Raw genomic sequence first — 13349 nt, 5'->3', positions numbered from 1 at the left:
ACAATACAACCATACTGTAATCCAGTATGTGACCTCTTCTAGAGAATGTTCCATGTGCATTTGAATAGAATGCATATTCTGTTACTTTAGGATAAAATGTTCAGAATATATCCATGAAGTTAATCTGGTCCAGTGTGTCATCGAAGCCATTGTTTCCTTGTTGATTTACTGCTTAGATCTGTCCATTGTTGTATGAGGTGTTAAAGTCCCCTACTATTTTTGTATCATTAGCAATGAGTTCCTTCATGTTTGTTACTAGTTATTTTATATATTTGAGTGCTTCCATGTTTATGTGGGGCATCAATATTTACAATTGTTAGATCTTCTTTTTTGGATAGACCTGTTTATTATGATATGGTGCTCTTCTCTCTTGTCTTTGGTTTAAAATCTAATATATCTGGTACAAGTATGGCTACTTCAGCTGTCTTTTGACATCCATTGGTATAGTAATTGGTTCTCCATCCCTGCACTTTTCATCTGCAGATGTCTTTAGCTTTAAAATGAGTCTCTTGGAGGCTCCAAGGTGGCTCAGTCAGTTCAGCATCCAATTCTTGGTTTCAGCTCAGGTCGCAATCTCACAGTTCATGAGATTGAGCCTCATGTCAGGCTCTGCACTGACAGCATGAAGCCTTCTTGGGATTCTCTCTCTCTCTCTCTCTCTCTCTTTCTCTCTCAAAATAAATAAACATAAAATAAAATAAAATAAAATAATAAAATAAAATAAAATAACTAAAGTAAAATTCTCTTGTAGGCAGCATGGAGATGGGTCTTGGTTTTTGTATCCATTCTCTACCCTGTGTCTTGTGATTGGAGAATTTAGCCCATTTACATTCAGAGTGATTATTGATAGATATGGATTTAATGCCATTTTATTACCTGCTAAGTCATTGTGTCTGGACATTTTTTCTGTTCCTTTCTAGTTTTGTCACTTTTGGTCTTTCTCTCCCGCTCAAAGAGTCCCTTTTAATATTTCTTGGTGGGCTGATTTAGTGGTCACAAAATCCTTTAGTTTTTGTTTATCTGGGAAACTCTTCATTTCTTCTTCTTTTTTGAATTTTAGTTTTTAAAATTTACATCCAAATTAGTTAGCATATAGTGCAACGATGATTTTAAGAGTAGATTCTTTAATGCCCCTTACCCATTTAGCCCATCCCGCCTCCCACAACCCCTCCAGTAACCCTGTTTGTTCTCCATATTTAAGAGTCTCTTATGTTTTGTCCCCCTCTCTGTTTTTACATTATTTTTGTTTCCCTTCCCTTATGTTCATCTGTTTTGTCTCTTAAAGTCCTCACATGAGGGAAGTCATATGATATTTGTCTTTCTCTGACTAATTTCGCTTAGCATAATACCCTCCATGGAACCGATTTCTGTGCTTTGATTTCATATCCATACAAATTTTTTGGTGGAATCTTTTGGGTTTTCCATATATAGTATCATGTCATCTGCGAAGAGTGAAAGTTTGACCTCCTCCTGGCTGATTTGGATGCCTTTTATTTCTTTGTGTTGTCTGATTGCAGAGGCTAAGACTTCCAATACTATGATGAATAACAGTGGTGAGAATGGACATCCCTGTCTTGTTCCTGACCTTAGGGGGAATGCTGTCAGTTTTTCCCCATTGAGGATGATATTAGCGTTGGGTCGTTCATATATAGCTTTTATGATCTCGAGGTATGATCCTTCTATCCCTACTTTCTTGAGGGTTTTTGATCAAGAAAGGATGCTGTATTTTGTCAAATGCTTTCTCTGCATCTATTGAGAGGATCATGTGGTTCTTGTCCTTTTTTTATTGATGTGATGAATCACATTAATTGTTTTGCAGATATTAAACCAGCCCTACATCCCCAGGTATAAATCCCACTTGGTCGTGGTGAATAATTTTTTTAATGTATTGTTGGATCCAGTTGGCTAATATCTTGTGGAGGTTTTTTGCATCTATGTTCATCAGGGAAATTGGTGTATAGTTCTCCTTTTTAGTGGGGTCTCTGTCTGGTTTTGGAATCAATATAATTCTGGATTCATAGAAAGAGTTTGGAAAATTTCCTCCCATTTCTATTTTTTTGGAACAGATTCAAGAGAATAGGTGTTAACTCTTCCTTAAATGTTTGGTAGAACTCCCCTGGAAAGCCATCTGGCCCTGGACTCTTGTTTTTTGGGATATTTTTGATTTCTAATTAAATTTCTTTATTGGTTATGGGTCTGTTCAAATTTTCTATTTCTTCCTGTTTCAGTTTTGGTAGTATATATGTTTCTAGGAATTTATCCATTTCTTCCAGATTGCCCATTTTATTGGCATATAATTGCTCACAATACTCTCTTATTATTGTTTTTATTTCTGCTGTGTTGGTTGTGACCTCTCCTCTTTCATTCTTTATTTTATTTATATGGGTTCTTTCCTTCTTCTTTTTTTTTTTAAACTTTTTTTAGCGAAGGAAACAATCAGCAAAACTATAAGGCAACTGATGGAATGGGAGAAGATATTTGTAAACAACATATCAGATAAAGGGTTAGTATCCAAAATCTATAGAGAACTTATCAAACTCAACAACCAAAAAAACAAATAATCCAGTGAAGAAATGGGCAAAAGACATGAATAGACAATTCTCCAAAGAAGACATCCAGATGGCCAACTGACACATGAAAAAATGCTCAACATCATTCATCATCAGGGAAATACAAATCAAAACCACAATGAGATATCACCTCACACCTGTCAGAGTGGCTAACATTAACAACTCAGTCAACAACGATGTTGGCAAGGATGCGGAGAAAGGGGATCTCTTTTGCATTGTTGGTGGGAATGCAAGCTGGTGTAGCCACTCTGAAAAACAGTATGGAGGTTCCTCAAAAATTAAAAATAGAATTACCTTATGACCCAGAAACTGTGTTACTAGGTATTTATCCAAGGCATACAGGTATGCTGTTTCGAAGGGACACATGCACCCCCATGTTTATAGCAGCACTATCAACAATAGCCAAAGTATGGAAAGAGCCCAAATGTCCATTGATGGATGAATGGATAAAGAAGATGTGGTATATATATATACAATGGAGTATTACTTGGCAATCAAAAGGAATGAAATCTTGCCATTTGCAACTATGTGGATGGAACTGGAACTTATGCTAAGTGAAATTAGTCAGAGAAAGACAAGTATCATATGACTTCACTCTTGTGAGGACTTTAGGAGACAAAACAGATGAACATAAGGGAAGGGAAGCAAAAATAATATAAAAACATAGAGAGGGACAAAATACAAGAGACTTAAATATGGAGAACAAACAGAGGGTTACTGGAGGGGGTGTGGGAGGGGAGACGGGCTAAATGGGTAAGGCGCATTAAGGAATCTACTCTTGAAATCATTGTTGCACTATATGCTAACTAATTTGGATGTAAATTAAAAAAATAATGGGAAAAAAAGCAATTTTGGAACAAACTAAGTTATTTCAGTATATTCATCTAAATAATTTATTTAAAATTTGACAACTAGCAATAGTAAACTCCTTCAGATATGAGACCTGGGATTCAGAATTATATTGCTGTTATAAATATATAGGAAACCTTCAAGTAAATCAATTATTCAAACTTAATTTATTTCAATAAAAACAAAACTATAAATGTTTGTAGCTTTAGAAAAAGTGTCTTCCAGCATTTACAATGGGTTGGGGAGGTGAGATATCTATTTATATATATTTAAATCTTTCCATTATATAAAATAATCATGCAGGTCTGCTAATAAGAAGTGAATTCAAGACAGAGTCACGGAGAAGTCAGGGATATAAAGATCCAAATGACAGTTTTCTCTGCCTAACCTTCTGAGAATATACATTAGGTTATGAACACAGCGAGCTTGTTTTCTGGATCCCAGAGTTAAACAGTACCCATTTCAGTACTAAATTCAGAGGAAGATGGCACCCTTTTAAAATGTACTGAGCAGAAAATGTTTTTGTTGCAGGCACTCAGTTCCAAGGAGAAGGCAGGAAGGACTGAGTTGTGTTTGCCAAATCTCATGTAACAAATTTAGTAATGAAAATTTTGTCTTCTAGTAAATAAAGAATGTAAAGTTGGAGATAACAGACATTGGCTCTAAAAACTGTTGCTCTGACCTCCATTTCATGATGGTCTTCCCATAATTACAAGCATTGTTTGTTTTTGTTTGTTTTTTGTGCCTCTTACTAATGAAACGTTTAAAACTTTAACTTGTGGAGGCACCTGGGTGACTCAGTCGGCTAAGCGACTGACTTTGGCTCAGGTCATGATCTCATGGTTGGTGAGTTCGAGCCCGGCGTCGGGCTCTGTGCTGACAGCTCAGAGCCTGGAGCCTGCTTCGGATTCTGTGTCTCTCCCTCTCTCTGCTCCTCCTCTGTTCACACCATGTCTCTGTCTCTCAAAAATAAGTAAACATTGAAGAAAAATTTTTAAAAAATTAGCTTGTGCTCCCCCAAGTGCTCTGGTTGGATAAGAACAATAATCTGATCTGACAGGGGAACTAAAGTAATTTTTAAAAGAGATGAATGTGATAATATCAAAAGTTATGACCCAGCCTACTAGGATCTTACAAGGGGAGGGAAACATTTGGCAGACAAATATGTGAAGAAATAATGGCTGAAACGATTTCAAATTTGTTGAAAAACACCAAGTTAAATTCAGGAAGCCCAACAAAATCGAAATAAGGTAAACAAAAACGAAATCACAAGTGAGTACATTGTAGTCACATTTCTGAAAGAGATAAGAAGAAAATCTTGACAGAAATGAGGTAATAACAACACTTTGTATGACGTTAGAAATAATGACATTTATAAGATAAGAGAATATTCATCTCCAGAAGAAAACCTGCTGACCCAGAACTCGATATCATTAATCATCTTCCAGAATGAAAATGGATTAAGACATTCTTAAAAAGCAACTTGGAACAGCCACCACCAGCAGGCCTGCATTGCAAGAAGTGATAAAGGAGGGAAATTCTTAAGGCTTAAAGATTATAGTACCAGATGGAAAACTGGGTATTTGGAAAGGTAAGAAAGGCATGAAAAGTTGTAAGTATCTAAGTAAATATGAAAGACAATCTTCTGTTAATTTCTCTGCAGCTTGTGTATTCAAAGCAAAGTTTGCAACAGTGTCTCCCAGTGTTTACAATGGGTCGGGGAGGCGATCAATATATTTTTAAGTGTCATTGATGGTATCTGAGCTTCTGAGTATAATTTTTCTATATGAAGCTTTATATAATGAACTCAATTTCTTTAATATCTGGTGGGTTTGCCCTGGTTTCTTTATTTGTATTTCAGTTTGCCAATTTGCCTTTTCTAGGAATTTTCTATTTCACATAAATGATAAAATCTACCAGTAAAAACAATAATGTATTCCCAAGGTTAATCAAGACATAAATATTTGATCTTTATTTTTTCTTTGATGGTCTTATCTGTTTTATCTTTTCATGAGGATATCTTTTTCTGATGCTCACTACTGCAGTTTTGTTCTTTTTCATAATTTTCTACTCTTTATTGTTTTCTTTCATCTATTTCATTTGGATTTAATTTCACCTAATTTTTGCTTTCATGGATTTAGTTTCTTATGATATATGCTCAGATTTCTGCTCTGTCTCTTTTTGTAATATACATACTAGAGATAATATTTCACAAGACAAAATTTTGCTGTTATATTTCTCTTGTAATTCATATAAAAAGTTGAAACATTTATTGTGATCATATATTTGCTCATATGTTAATTAGAAATATATTAATGAGTTAAACCACACAAGGATTTTCAAATTGTTTGGGGCACCTGGGTGGCTCAGTTGGTTGGGCATCCGACCTCGGCTCAGGTCATGATCGCATGGTTTGTGAGTTCGAGCCCTTCATCAGGCTCTGTGCTGACAGCTCGGAGCCTGGAGCCTGCTTCGGATTCTGGGTCTCCCTCTCTCTCTCTCTGCCCCTTCCCTGCTCACGTTCTGTCTCTCTGCCTCTCAAAAATAATAAATAGACATTAAAAAGTTAAACAAGTCAACAAACAAGCAAAAAGCAAATTGTTGGTTATTGACTTCTATTTTAGGTGCCATGGTTAGAGAATTTTCTATGAAACTGGAAATGGTCTATATTTGTGTTAGACATGGCTAGTGTGACTGTGGAACCAATATTAAAGTTTTATTTATTTTTATTAAAAACTAAATGTAAATATTCAGGCACACGTGCCTAGTTGCCAAGATTGTCTAGTGTCAAATGCGGTAACATCACAAGTTAATATATGAATATATTCTACATTAATATACTTGGAAATGTGAGTTTATTTTGTATTTTGGAAAAGTTTTGGAAAGGTTCCATGTGATTTTAAAAATACGAGTATTCTATACTACTAAATAGCGTTTCTGTATGTGTGCACATAAGTATTACTTGTCTAGTTTATGTCTTGCAATAGCCTTACTGATATATCTGCTTGTTTGATAAGCAGGGAGATAGAATTGTCTAAATCTCTATTTATGATTGTTTATCTTCCCTTTTTTCAAATCTATGTTGAACTTGTATTTTTTTTAAGTTTATTTATTCACTTTGAAAGCCCAAATGAGGGAGGGGCAGAGAGCCAGGGGTAGAGAGAATCCCAAGCAGGCTCTGCACTGTCAGAGCACAGCCCAATAAGGGGCTCAGTTTCACGAACCATGATATGATAACCTGAGCCAAAATCGAGAATCCACTACTGAACCAACTGAATCATCCAGGTGTCCCAAACTTGTATTATTAAGTATATACAGGTTTTATGAAACATTGCTAATGCTTTGCATACTCGATCTATCCTTATGAAATATGCCCCGTATTTGTAACAGTGGTTCTTGTCTTGTATTGTGACAGTACATTAGCGAGAGTAGTTTTCTGCTGGCTGATGTGGCATGATTTTTTTACATGTTTATATTTTCATGGTTCTCTTTACTTCTGTTGAGGAAGAATTCATTAAAACAACAAACAGTTATTTAAATACAAACACTCTTGGAATTGAAGTTAAAATTACTCTATTTATATTAACATTGAAATTACATAAGTTTTACTTATATATTTCATCTCTGTGTAAGTTGTATCGACATAAGTAATTGTTAAGTATTAGGTGATTATCATTTAATTTGAGATAAACACTACCGCTGCTTTGAACTCTACTTTTTCTTTGTTTTCTTATCTTTCACAATAAATAATTTATTTTAACTTTCTTCTGTAAGAACTTGGTAATTTAATATGCTTTTAAATATCCTTTTACATTGCCCTACACTTTACAGCATACATTTTTTTATTCAGTAGAGTCTAAGAAATGAGTACCTTTACCCATTCTCAAACAGTGAAAAGACCTATATACCCTCACTTGTATTTACTAGAAATGCTGTATTTGCTCAGTGAATACTAATATGGATATATATTTATAATTACAAACATTATCATCTTTATTTTATCCACGCAAGAACCATTTAGATATATCCACATAACTTATTTTCTTCAACTCGTCTTTCCTTTTGGTATATGCAAGTTTCACTTAGAATAAATGTTTATCATTAGAATGTCCCTAAATATTTTCTTTAGTTAGAGTGAGTTAGCAATTAAATATTTCCTTTTGAAAACAATCTTTGAAATGAATTCACTTTGCTATGGTATAATGAAGATACTTTCACATTTTATTGATTTCCATTTATCCATTCCTCTTAGGTCACTAGGTAATTGCCATTATTAGAAATCATAGGTTAAATATTTATATACATTTATGTGATAAAAAGTAAATTCTAATTACCTTTATTATGTGAAGTAATGTTTACCTGGCATAGATTTTATTAAAGTTACATGCCAAAAATGTGAGCCCATAGTTTTAGATGTAACATCATTAGTAAATGATGGTATGGTGAGCCCCCATCACATCTGGCTTTGAAATTTAGCTGGGTTTACCCTAAAATATTACAGGAAAGCAAAACTTTGCTCTCAAAGGGTCCATGAAAAATTCACTTGCATTGAGTCCCAGCTCACAGGCAGTAGTTTGAAAACGGCTTGGCACAGGGGTGCCTGGGTGGCTCAGTCAGTTAAGCATCCAACTTCAGCTCAGGTCATGATCTCGCAGTGAGTTCGAATCCCACATCAGGCTCTGTGCTGACAGCTCAGAGCCTGGAACCTGCTCCAGATTCTGTGTCTCCCTCTCTCTCTGAATCTCCCCTGCTCGTGCTCTCTCTCTCTCAAAAGTAAATAAATGTTAAAAAAATAAAATAAAAAATAAAAAAAAAAACTGCTTGGCACATACATGAAGATTTATTGGTGAATTCTACCAAACTTTTATTTTTTATTTTATTTTTTTTAATATGAAATGTATTGTCAAATTGGTTTCCATACAACACCCAGTGCTCATCCCAACAGGTGCCCTCCTCAATGCCTATCACCCACTTTCCCTCCCTCCCACCCTCCATCAAACCTCAGTTCATTCTCAGTTTTTCAGAGTCTCTTATGGTTTGGCTCCCTCCCTCTCCAACTTTTTTTTTTCCTTCCCCTCCCCCATGGTCTTCTGTTAAGTTTCTCAGGATCCACATAAAAGTGAAAACGTATGGTATCTGCCTTTCTCTGTATGACTTATTCCACTTAGCATAACACTCTTCAGTTCTATCCGCATCCCCAAAGGCAAGGGAATTAAAAGCAAAAATGAACTATCGGGACCTCATGAAGATAAAAACTTCTGCACTGCAAAGGAAACCAACGGAATGTGAAAAAGATATTTGCAAATGACATATCAGATAAAGGGCTAGTATCCAAAATCTATAAAGAACTCGCCAAACTCCACACCCAAAAAACAAATAATCCAGTGAAGAAATGGGCAGAAAACATGAATAGACACTTCTCTAAAGAAGACATCCAGATGGCCAACAGGCACATGAAAAGATGCTCAACATCGCTCCTCATCGGGGAAATACAAATCAAAACCACACTCAGATATCACCTCACGCCAGTCAGAGTGGCTAAAATGAACAAATCAGGAGACTATAGATGCTGGAGAGGATGTGGAGAAACGGGAACCCCTTTGCACTGTTGGTGGGAATGCAAACTGGTGTAGCCGCTCTGGAAAACAGTGTGGAGGTTCCTCAAAAAGTTAAAAATAGATCTACCCTATGGCCCAGCAATAGCACTGCTAGGAATTTACCCAAGGGATACGGGAGTGCTGATGCATACGGGCACTTGTACCCAATGTTTATAGCAGCACTTTCAACAATAGCCAATGGAAAGAGCCTAAATGTCCACCAACTTATGAATGGATAAAGCAACTGTGGTTTATATACACAATGGAATACTACTTGGCAATGAGAAAGAATGAAATATGGCCTTTTCTACCAAACTTTTAAACAAGACTTAAACCACTTGTCAAATTAGTCCCAAAATTTAAGACAAATGAAAAATTCCAAATTACCTCTGCATGGACAACATTACCTTGATATCTAAACAAAGCAAGGACACAACACACACACACAAAGAATATTTTAGGCCAATATTGCTGATGCGCATTCAAAAATTCTCACCAAAATATTAGCAAACAGAATTCCACCATACATCATACGGCATGATCAAGTGGGGTTTATTCCATATATGCAAGAATGGCTCAGTATCTGCAAATCAAACAACTTGACACACCATATTAACTGACTGAAAGATCAAAATCATGTGGTAATCTCAACAGATGCAGAGAAAGCATTCAACTAAATTCAACATTGATTTATGGTAAAAACCCCAACAAAGAGTGTAGAGAGGGACTACACCTCCACAGAATAAAGGCCATATATTACAAGCCCACAACTAACAACATTTTCAATAATGGAAAGCCAAAAGCTTTTCCTGTCAGATCAGGATCAAGACAAGGAAGTCCACTCATATCCCTTTTATTCAACATAGTACTGTAGGTCCTAGGCACAGAAATCTGAAAAGAAAAAGAAATAAAAGACACCCACATTGATAAGGAAAATGCAAAATAGCCACTATTTGCAAATGACATGATTCTCTAGATAAAAAACTGAGAGACTCCACCAAAAAAAACCTGTTAGAACTAATGAATTAAATCAGATAAGTTGTAGGGTACAAAATTAATATACAGAAATCATTAGATTTCTATGCACTAGTAAGAAAAAACTGTGAGAAGAGAAATTAAGAAAACAATTGCATTTATAATTGCATTTATAAGAATACATTATTTAAGAATAAATTTAAACAAGGAGGTAAAATTCCTATACTCCAAACCTATAGGCCATGATAGAAGATATTTGAATTCATACAAATAAATAAATGGGAAAATATATACTATGCTTATGGATTGGAAGATTTAATATTGTGAAAATGTCCATTTTATGCAAAATGACCTATAGATTCAATGTAATCCTTTATGAAAACACCAATAACATTTTCACAGAACTAGAAGTTTGTATAGAACTACAAGAAACTGTGAATATTCAAAACAATCATTAGAAAGACGAACAAAACTGGAAGAAACATGGCCTTACATTTCAAACTATACTACAAAGCTCTAGCAATCAAATCAGTATGGCACAACAATGGACACATAGAACAAAGGAATGGAACAGAAAGCCCAGAAATAAGCCTTTGTCCATATGGTCAATTAATATATGACAAAGAAGGCAAGAAGAGACAAAGGGGGAAAGAGAGTCTTCAGTAAATGGTAATTAAAAAAACCTGGAAAACTATGTGTTAAAGAACAAAACTGGACTGTTTCTTTACAACATACACAAAAATAAATGTAAAATGAATTAAAGACATAGATGTAAGACCTGAAACCATAAAACTCCTAAAGAAAGTGTAGGTAATAAACTGTAGGAGGTAGGTGTCATCTTTATTCTTTTGGGTCTGTCTTCATAGAAATGGCGACAAAATGAAAAATAATACATCAAACTACAAAGATTTTGCCCAGCCAAGGAAACTACCTACAAAACAAAAAGGCAGCCTACTGAATGGGAGATGATATTTGCAGATGATATATCTGACAAGAGGTTAAAGTCTAAAATATATGAAGAATTTCTACAGCTCAACACCAAAGGAACCTATACAAGTGATTAAAAATGGACTGAGGACCTGAATAGATATTCTTTGAAAGAAGATAAACAGATAGGCAATAGACACATAAAAAGATGCTTAACATTACTAATGATCTAGAAAATGCAAATCAAAACCACAATGAGAGGTGCGCCTCGGTGATTCAGTTGGTTATGCATCCAACTTCAGGTCATGGTCTCCTGGTTGGTGGGTTCAAGCCCTGCGTTGGGCTCTGTGCTGACAGCTCAGAGCCTGGAGCCTGCTTCGGATTCTGTGTCTCCCTCTCTCTCCACCCCTACCCCTGCCTTCTCAAAAATAAACATTAAAAAAATAAAAAAGTACTTTCTCTGTCCTACTCCAATATTTTGAGTTAAGTGAAATTTTTAAACATTTGTTAATTATCCTCTACATAGTTAGACTTAGGCTTTTTTTCATTTCCAACAAATATTCCCATTAAAATACAGACACCTAGTTATCATTGGAAGAGGAATAAATAAATAAAATGAATAATTATTTAATATTCAAATATCTCATACAGTGCTATTGTTCAATATTGTCTAATATTTTATCTTTCCCACAGGATTTGTTTTTTTTTAGCAGTAACTTAAACTTGTTTACAAATAATAAAAATAGAATGTAGCTATATTAAAAACTAAGGTAGAAAATTGATGAGATAAATTCAGAAATTGATGTCTTTATGACAGTTACAATAAAATGGAAAATGTAGTCAATCTTCTCTATTAGTGTCAAATATAATTAAATATCTGTCGATAGGATGATGATTTTAGAATATTTTTGGTATAGTGGAAATGACACAATAAGGACAGAAGAAAAAGTACATAATATCAAGATGTAGCAAAATTGTCTAAAAGTAAAACTTAAACATCTAAGATATTTTACACAAGGCCTAAATCCTCAGTGTTTGTCATTCAGAGGGAAGCAAGTGAACAGCCTGGGTGGTTAAGTCTCTGACCCCAGTAGCTCGTGGAACATAAAATTTGTCAGAGGTATTTGCTGAGGGACAAACTAAATGACACACTGCCAGCTCAAAGCGTCTACATTCTGGAGGTGTGTGAGGAGATAAAGTGTCTTCAAAATAGCCCAAGAGTAAGAATTTCCTGTTCAAATTTGAAGTGACTCATTGATAAGAAATCTACTTTTTCCATTATTGCCTCACTCTGAGCTCTCACAGGGCTGGTAGGCTGTGAAGACCACAGATATTTTCTGTTTACAAGAGGAATCTGGTTCCCTCTGGATGATGCGTGACTGGCCAACAGAAGGTATGTATCACCACGGTCCTGCCTTTCTAGTAGTCACCTCAGTGAGTGGGAGATTATAAATGCTGGTGGGATGCATCTGAGACACAGCTAATATACAATGAAATCACAGAGAACATTGGTATCTGCATTCCAACAAGTCAGGGTAACAAACAAGAATGAGCATGAAATATGTTGGAGATCTTACAATATTCAAATTCTTGCCTGTGGAGAAGTCATTAAGAGCATATTCATATGCATAATTGGGTTTGTAAATCAATATAATTTCGGGTGAGATCAAATAAGCATCATGACGAAGGACACTTAATTTGGATTTGTCATCAATTGTCATCAATGATATATTACATATTATTTGATATTTACCCAGCCTTTAAAAATAGATTCTTAAAATGAATCCATTATATCATATAGGTCAAATGTAATTCCTCATACATTTACTTTAATAATAGAAAGCAGTTTGATTTTTTTATAAAATGTAAAATGAGGTACCTTCTGTAAAAATGCTAACTTACACTTAACTATAAACAATCCAAAGACTTTTTATAAAATTGAACAAAACTTGGCCAAGAAAGATATTCAATACTGAAAGACACTCCTGTCTAATGAATTATGTTACATGGTCTAAATGATATGAATCACTAATGATAAACAATTATTGTGTTAAAAATAATTAATATAACTAATATGTTTTGAGATCTTAGAACAGTCAGATTGAGTTTAAGTGCTTTATATGCATCACATTCTACATATTTTAATTCCTATTTTAGATTAGTAAATGAGATAGCTAGACACGAAATAATTAAAAATTTTTTTAACAATTTTTTATATTTGAAAGACAAAGAGAGAGCGCGAGTGGGGGAAGAGCAGAGAGACGGGGAGACACAGAATCCTAAGCAGGCTCCAGGCTCTGAGCTGTCAGCACAGAGCCCAGTGCATGGCTCCAACCCATGAACCATTAGTTCATGACCTCAGCCGAAGTTGGACGCTTAACCGACCAAGCCACCCAGGCGCCTCATCATGAAAGAATTTTTAAAGGTGATA

The sequence above is a fragment of the Acinonyx jubatus genome, chromosome B4 (assembly GCF_027475565.1).
Source record: "Acinonyx jubatus isolate Ajub_Pintada_27869175 chromosome B4, VMU_Ajub_asm_v1.0, whole genome shotgun sequence".
Taxonomy (NCBI): Eukaryota; Metazoa; Chordata; class Mammalia; order Carnivora; family Felidae; genus Acinonyx; species Acinonyx jubatus.
Note: the sequence above shows the minus strand (reverse complement) of the source record.